Here is an 8361-nt window from a genome sequence, read left to right on the forward strand (position 1 = left end):
GGGGCTTCCCTGGTGGTGCAGTGGTTAAGAGTCCGCCTGCCGATGCAGGGGACACGGGTTCGTGCCCTGGTCCGGGAAGATCCCACATGCCGCGGAGAGGCTGGGCCCGTGAGCCATGGCCGCTGAGCCTACGCTCCGCAACGGGAGAGGCCACAACAGTGAGAGGCCTGCGTACCACAAAAAAAAAAAAAAAAAAAAAAAAAAAAAAAGGACACAGTCAGTTCAAGAAAAACTTTCAGGGAGGGAGCCAGAAATTAACTCTGATCTCATTCTCTTCCTTCCTTCTGATCTCCCTCTCCTAGTAAAATTCATGTTATACATATTGTTTTATAATCTGTTTTTTATACTTACTCTGTTTTTCAATAACTAGTCTTCAAAAGTAGTATTTCAATTGCTAAAAGATATTCTATTACATATATATGCCACAAATAATGCACTCAAGTAGTAAATATTTAATTTCTTTTCTGTTAATTTTCTACCATTATAAAAGAGTTTTTATGGAAATTTATGTGACTAATTGTTTGCACGGGTTTCTACCTATATCTTGAGTAAATATGTAGAAGTAGAATTGATATTCCAAGCAGCAAGTACATTTTCAGTGCTTTGGGGATATTTTGTAAAAGTGCCCTCTAGAAATATAGTAGCACCTTACACTTCCTACAACAGTTTTTTCATACTCGATTAAAAATGTGGGCTCTGATGTCAGATTTTCTGGCATCAAAAGTGGACTCAGCTACTTATTAGTTATGAGGCAAGTTACTTAACCAATCTCAGCATCCTTGTTCTGTAACTAGAGATGGTAGTTATCTACCTACTTATAGGATTGTCTGTTGGAAAGATTAAACAGGATGCTGAGCCTTTAAAACAGTGTCTGACATACAGAAAGCACTCAATAAATGTCAGCTAAATAACAGCAGGCATTATAACCCTAAGAATACATATTTGCCAATTTGATATGTAAAAAAGTTATTTATTATTGTTTAACTTGAAATTCTTTAATAATCAGCTTGAATTTTTAAAAATTTCATTATAAATGACTAACCCTTACTCTTTATGAATTGTTTATTTATGCTTTTCACAGATTCCTTTTATTTTGTAGTATTTATTTTAAATATTAAGGAAGGTATCCATATGTTAGAAATAGTTTGTATATTATATATGCTTCAAATTATTCTCAGGTTGCCATTTGAATTTTAATTATACATTATAAGTAATTGATTCTCTAATTTTTTTAATGATTTCTGATTTTGTCATCATGCTTGTAAAGGCCTTCTACAACCCAAAATAACAAAAAAACTCTTTATAAGCTCCAATTATGTTTATAATTGTGTTTTGTATACCTCTACATTTAATACTTTTGCAATTTATTTAGATGCAAGTTGTAAGACAGAGAATCTAAATATCATTTTTCCAAGATGACTGAAGTTTATCCTAACAATTTTTTGTGTGTGTAATATATGATCTTATCACTAACTGGAATAGCATTCTTATTTTACGTGAGATTGTGTAAGCATAGATGTAATTCAGAAATTTCTATCATTTCACTCATATGCCTGTAGCTTTCTTATATATGTGAATATATGATAGGGCAAAGGCTCTTTTATAACTCTTATTTTAATAACTTAATTGAATATTTTGTAAAGTAACATGTTTTAAAAATAAATAGGTCTCCCTTTCTCTGCAGAATCACCATGGTGGCTCGGACCCTGTACACACATCCTGAAAACTGCAGGGCCTTCAAGGCCCTCCTTGCCACTCACTACAGCAGGGCTCAGGTGCGCGTACTCTCCACACCACCCCACTTCCATTTTGGCCAGACCAATGGTATCTGCGAATTTCTCCGTAAATTTCCTGCTGTCAAGGTTCCAGCCTTTGAGGTTGATGATGGATTCTTTGTTCGAGAGCAATGCCATCGCCTACCATGTGAGCAACAAAGAGCTGAGGGGACGTACTCCCGAGTCAGCAGCCCAGGTGATGCAGTGGGTGAGCTTTGCTGATAGCGACATTGTTCCCCCAGCCAGTACCTGGGTGTTCCCCACCTTGGGCATCATGCGCTACAACAAGCAGGCCACGGAGAATGCAAAGGAGGATGTGAGGTGAATTCTGGGGCTGCTGGATGCTCACTTGAAGACAAGGACTTTTCCGTTGGCCGAACGTGTAATGCTGGCTGACATCACAGCTGTCTGTACCCTGTTGTGGCTTTATAAACAGGTTCTGGGGTTGCATGAACCAGCCCCAGCTCCGGGCTGTCTTGGGAGAGGTGAAATTCTGAGAAAATGGCCCAATTTGATGCTAAAACGTTTGCAGAGAGCTAGCCTAAGAAGGACACCCCACGGAAAGAGAAAGCTTCTTGAGAAGAGAAGCAGAAGCCCCAGGCCGAGCAGAAAGAGAAGAAGACAGCTGCCCCTGCCCCTGAGGAGGAGCTGGATGAACGTGCGCAGGCAGCGGCTGCTGAGCCGAAGGCCAAGGATCCCTTTGCTACCCTGCCCAAGAGCACCTTTGCGTTGGATAAATTTAAGCTCAAACACTCCAATGAGGACACACTCTCCGTGGTGCTGCCGTACTTTGGAGATCACTTTGATAAAGGTGGCTGGTCCCTGTGGTAATCCGAGTACTGCTTCCCTGAAGAGCTCACCCAGACCTTCATGAGCTGCAACCTCATCACTGGAATGTTCCACTGATTGGACAAACTGAGGAAGAATGCCTTTGCCAGCGTTATTCTCTTTGGAAGCAACAATAGCCACTCCATTGTTGGAGTCTGGGTCTTCCGAGGCCAGGACCTTGCCTTTCCGCTGAGTCCAGATTGGCAGGTGGACTATGAGTTATACACATGGTGCAAACTGGATCCCAGCAGCGAGGAGACCCAGACGCTGGTTCGAGAATACTTCTCCTGGGATGGGGCCTTCCAGCAGGTGGGCAAAGCCTTCAATCAGGGCAAGATCTTCAAGTGACCCTCTCTTGTCATCGCCTAGCTGCCTGTACCTGCCCTCAGGGAGAATGGGGGTCCTTAATGGAAACTGAACGTCGAACCCTTTCCTGCCCTACCTCCTTTGTGGGTAATGGTTTCTTCAAAGGGGAGTAGATATGTTGAAGCGGGGTGTTGTCTATACCTGCAGGACCTCCCTGTGCAGGAGAGAAGTCTTCAGAAGAGCAGAAAGAGAGACCTCTCCTCAATTTTGATTTCTGTTTTTTGAATTGCCTTGCCTCTCCTGTGATGACCATCTTCTAGCCTAGCTGGGAAAGACTGGACGTAGTTAGAAGGTGGTGACACGGGGCTGTGTAACTACCTAATTCCAGACCTTCCTGCATGAAGGCAGAGAATACCTGTTGACTGGGTGAGAGCACAGCATATGCAGAGCGATGTAACACCACTTCCCTACTTCCTGCAGCTGCCCTGTGAAGTGGGGTGGCAGCTGTATCCAAGAGTTATAGTTTCAACACTTCACACAAATGGTAAGAAGAGGCACAGACTCCTGGGAACAGATGCTGGCTTGTGGGCCCTAACCTGGCTGTGGATCGTCTCTGGGGTATCCCTCCTTTCTATCAAGGAAGTGGGGTTCAGAGATTTAAGCAGCTTGCCTGTGATCACACATTTTAGGTGGTGGAGACAAGATTTTGAACCCAGTGGTTGTCCCTGGAGCCTGTACCCTAAACACGCCCTAGCACTTCCTGCAATGTAGAGCAGTCATAAATGTCATTTAACAACCCTGAAAAAAATATATATATATATATACATATATATATATTTATAAATAGGTCATAATTCGTTTAAGGTTCTGGGATTTTTTTTTTTTTTTTTTTTTTTTTTTGCGATACGCGTGCCTCTAACCATTGTGGCCTCTCCCGTTGCGGAGCACAGGCTCCGGATGCGCAGGCTCAGGGGCCATGGCTCACGGGCTTAGCTGCTCCATGGCACGTGGGATCTTCCCGGACCGGGGCACGAATCCGTGTCCCCTGCATCGGCAGGCGGACTCTCAACCACTGCGCCACCAGGGAAGCCCCAGGTTCTGGGAATTTATTGGAAGTCACTAACATTTAATAAATAATAAAAATATAGAAATATTAGACTTCATTATATGTATTTGCAGTAAATATTATTTATAAAATTAGTATTGCCTTTGTGTGTGTTTGTGTGTATAAGTGTGTGTGTATGTGAATTGAGTCCTAATTCTAAACGTGATTCATACTGTAGGTTACAATCAAAAAAGATTGAAAGTCACTGCTGTAATGTAAATCTTTTCAGATAATATTAGATTAATTTTTCAAGTTCCAGTCTCCCCACCAAAATTTTTCCATGATATTTACTAGCTTTATGTTAAGCATTTTTACTTACCATTTTAAAAGGTAATTTTGTCCAAAGTAGTTTGCAGGCTTAATCCATTCCCATTACATTTTAGTATTTTTCAATGTGTTAAAGACATCTAATTTGGAACTAATACGGATTTGTCTTCTGTAATTTCTGCTCTGCCTCTCTCTGAATTTTAGTCACTACTTGGTAATGTAACATTTACTCATACTAAATTTACAGCTTCTCTTTGCATCACGAAAACCTTATTCCATCGACATGTGTGTGAGAGCTATTTCCCATGCCAAATGGGTGGATAGCATGCCCTACTCTGGACCATTTTAATCCTTGAGTTTAAAAAGCAATCACCATATCACTGAGATGTACAGGTAGCAATGAAACATTTGTGTATACTAACAAATTGAAGGAGTAAAGCTTTTACATGTCACCTGGTGTTATATGAGCTTTGATAGGAAAACAGTAATCAGAATATCATCTTTTATAAACTAAATGAGCATTCATAAATAACTGTCAAATGTCAGAGGTAGATCAATAATAGATAGATAGCTAGAGATATCTACATCTATCTGTATACATACTGTGTATCCTTCTTTATAGGACCCTTACCAGCATCAAGGCTCCATGTAATATGTACCTGGGATTGTGCCTTATTCTATTTAAACCCACCCTGTAAGGTTTAAATCTTCATTGTACAAATGATGAAACTGACACTTATAGTTTAAAAACTCATCCAAGGACACAAAGCTGGTATGTGGCAGATCCAAGACTGGAAGTCAGAGTTTCTCACTCTGAAGCACAAAATGGGCAGAAAATCTGTATTTTTTTCCTAAGTCCAGAGTCACTTGTGACACTTAATGTTGTCATTGGGTGGACTGGGTCCTGATTCTCTCCCACCCACCCAATTTCATTTTGCAGCTGTTACCCCAGCTCTTTTCACTCTAGACATATTGGCTTTTTTTTTTCTTTTTCTTGAATTCCCATTTTTCATTTATAGAATTTTTTGAGAGGATACATGATTCATCTAATTAAACTTCATATACAGGACAAAGCAAAACAAGTTGAATGTTTTCATTTTTCACTTTGGGGAAAAAAATAAGCTTTTAGTTAAATCAACTTAAGAAACAGCTTGAATTGCAAGATAATACTGCTCCTATAAGTAATTGCTTATGTGCTTGTCCTATTCATAGTGGAAGAGCTATGATTTATGAACATTTTTATTTAAAGTATAATCTTGGATTTATTCCAAATAATTGCCATCTTTGAAATGTTGTCAACCTGGGATAGCCACAGGGATGCCAGAATTAAAGTATTATATCAGCTCACCACATGGTCCGCCCATTGGGCTCAAGTACGTTTTTATCCATCTCTCTTTTATCACATATTTCCTTACTTCACATTTATATTTAATCCATTGACTTCCGTGATTTCTTTTATACCAGAGAGCATGTGAAACACAGGGGAAATGAGTAGACATATTCACTTAGCAGGAGCTTTCTTCCTGGTTCTCTTTCTCTCTCTTTCTGGCTAAAACTCCATTAGGCAAAAGTGCTCCTGGTATTAATCTAAGATGATTAGCTGTGAAGTGGAACACAAAGGCTGGCCTGGGGTGGAGACATCTGACAGTGGGAAGATACTTCAGAGCAAAAGAATCAAGAAGAACATGAGTTTAAGAGGCAAACTTCAAACAATATTAGGCACAAGAAATAATGTTAGCTGCAGCTGCAAACCAAATGGAAAAGTATATTCGCCAGTGTAGAGACTGTTCCTGGCCTTTCATTAGCTGTGCATGGGTCCCAGAGAGCAACACCAGTATATTTCAGTTAAGTTTTTTTTTCTCTCTCTCTCTCATCCTCCTCTTACTTTTTACATTAAAAAAAATTTTTATGGGAATATAATTGCTTTACAATGTTGTGTTAGTTTCTGCTGTACAAGGAAGTGAATTAGCTATATGTATACATATATCCCCTCCCTCTTGGACCTCCCTCCCACCCCTCCATCCCACCCATCTAGGTCATCACAGAACACTGAGCTGAGCTCCCTGTGCTGTACAGCAGGTTCACCACTTGACTTTTTTTCCCTACATGCCCCCACATCTTATTCCTTTAGCTTGCCTAACTAGCTATTAATGTTGTGTTAGAGGCAGCACTGCTTCCCTTATATACTATGTGCTCCCCTAAATAATCCAGCCTCTCTTGCAATTATATTAGGTCATGAGGCTAGTTCCAGCAAATACTGACTTATCAGAGGGGACCTATTGCACTCCTAGACCAAACATTTGATAGTGTGGTACTTCTCTCAGGAAAGGGAGACATCACAACATACAGGGAACCTGGATCCCTGAGTCACCTGATGGAAGAGCATCTCCAGTGACTGGCATCAGACTTCCTATGATTAATTATTAAAAGTTGTATATGAAACTATTGAGATTCAGAGATTAATTTGTTCCTATAGCGTAGTCTAGTTTATACATTAAGCTACATTTTAAACTAATATATACATTGATATTCACTACTAATGTGCCAATTAAGTGGAAAGAATGCACAAGTCACACATTAGGAGTCTAGGATTTTACTTCTATCCATTTTATATTCCTTCAAACAATATGTATGCAGTTTCTACAGTATTTTAATCATTGTTTCAGATAGGCCCTGGGAATAGTAAATAAGACAGATCAGATCCCTGTTCTCAGAGAAAGGGTCAGACAAAAATTAAGTAAATGAACAAATTAGGTAATTCAGAGTTTAATAAGCACTGTTAAAGTCAATACTAACATTGTATGAGACCAGCGACTGGGGGGACTATTTAATTGAATAGTTAAGGAAGACCTCTCCATCTTGGAATTAGGACATGAATGAAATAAAAGTACTAGTCCAAATATTTCAGAGAAAAGAACTTGGGTATAAATATTCTTAATGCATTAAGAAAAAGAAAGAAATCCAGGGTAAAGGAAGCATCACAGTGAACCTGAAGAGAGTAGTACTGTATGGGGCAAGAGTGATATGCGCCATTTCAGTCCATAGTAAGGATTTGCAATTTTATTCCAAATTCTATGAGAAAATATCGGAGAAATTTAAGTAGGAAAATATTTTAATTGTGTTTGCATTTTCATAAGTTCACTCCAGGCATAGTAAAGAGAATATGCATATTTTTAATACAGAATTGACTAGACTCACTAATAAATTAGATTTGCAAAGTGAAGACATAAAGAAAGAAATAACAGCTCCTAGAATCTAGACTTGTACAACTGGTACATAGTGATGGCTTTTGCTAAGATAAAGGAAGCTGGGAGGAGAATTTTCTTTCAGATGGGATTTATGATGTCAATTACACATCCAAGTGGAGGTGTTTAATAGAAAATTAGATACAAAATACTAGAGCACAGTGAAAAAGAGTGAGAAAAATTTGGAAATATTTTTATGCAAATTTCATTTAATGCACTGGATTGGTTAAGAACACTTAGGGAAAGAGCTTAGACAGAGAATAAGAGTCATCTGAGGGTAGAGTCCTGGAATATTCCAGCATTTGCTAATTCGGAGACTTAATTCCTCACTCTCTTACCCCTCCTCAAAGCAGACGACTCAGTCTCTAAATGCTTTATCTTGAGGGGAATCCATAAAGAGTGATTATAGTGAAATTTTCAAGTATAGTGATAAGCCACTGAGAGAAATAAAATCAGTAAAAGAACACTTTTGAAAAATCTATAAATACACAGCTTAGGTAGTTGCTTATTCTATCTGCAGCCCTGACTTAATTACGAAATAGTCACCTAACTCAGAGAATCCTCATTATATGACTCTACAAAGGGAAAGTAAGAGCAAGCTACTTCCTTTCATATATACTGGGAATACAATCATAAATTTGAAATAAATTATCACCCTGCCACAAATCTTGATTGGGTTTCCATGAATAGCCCACTAGTGAAATATTCACTTGGCTAGTCAAGGAAGTGATAAGGGGACCACAGAAATGAGTATTTTTTCCAAGAGTGATCTGACCTAGTTTGTTATAGGTCTTGGGGACATCACTCAAATTTTCTTTGTGTGTTTTGAAGCAAG

The 8361-nt window shown here is 39.2% G+C and overlaps 1 pseudogene across 1 annotated transcript; it reads left to right on the top strand.

Moving 5' to 3' along the window:
* The first annotated feature begins 1676 nt into the window (after positions 1 to 1676).
* LOC309792100 (elongation factor 1-gamma-like) lies at positions 1677 to 2971 on the top strand (annotated as a pseudogene). Its single transcript has one exon. The product of its transcript is annotated as an elongation factor 1-gamma-like (transcript).
* The last annotated feature ends 5390 nt before the right edge of the window (positions 2972 to 8361 follow it).

Source organism: Mesoplodon mirus, assembly GCF_964341445.2.
Source record: "Mesoplodon mirus genome assembly, chromosome: 16".
Taxonomy (NCBI): Eukaryota; Metazoa; Chordata; class Mammalia; order Artiodactyla; family Ziphiidae; genus Mesoplodon; species Mesoplodon mirus.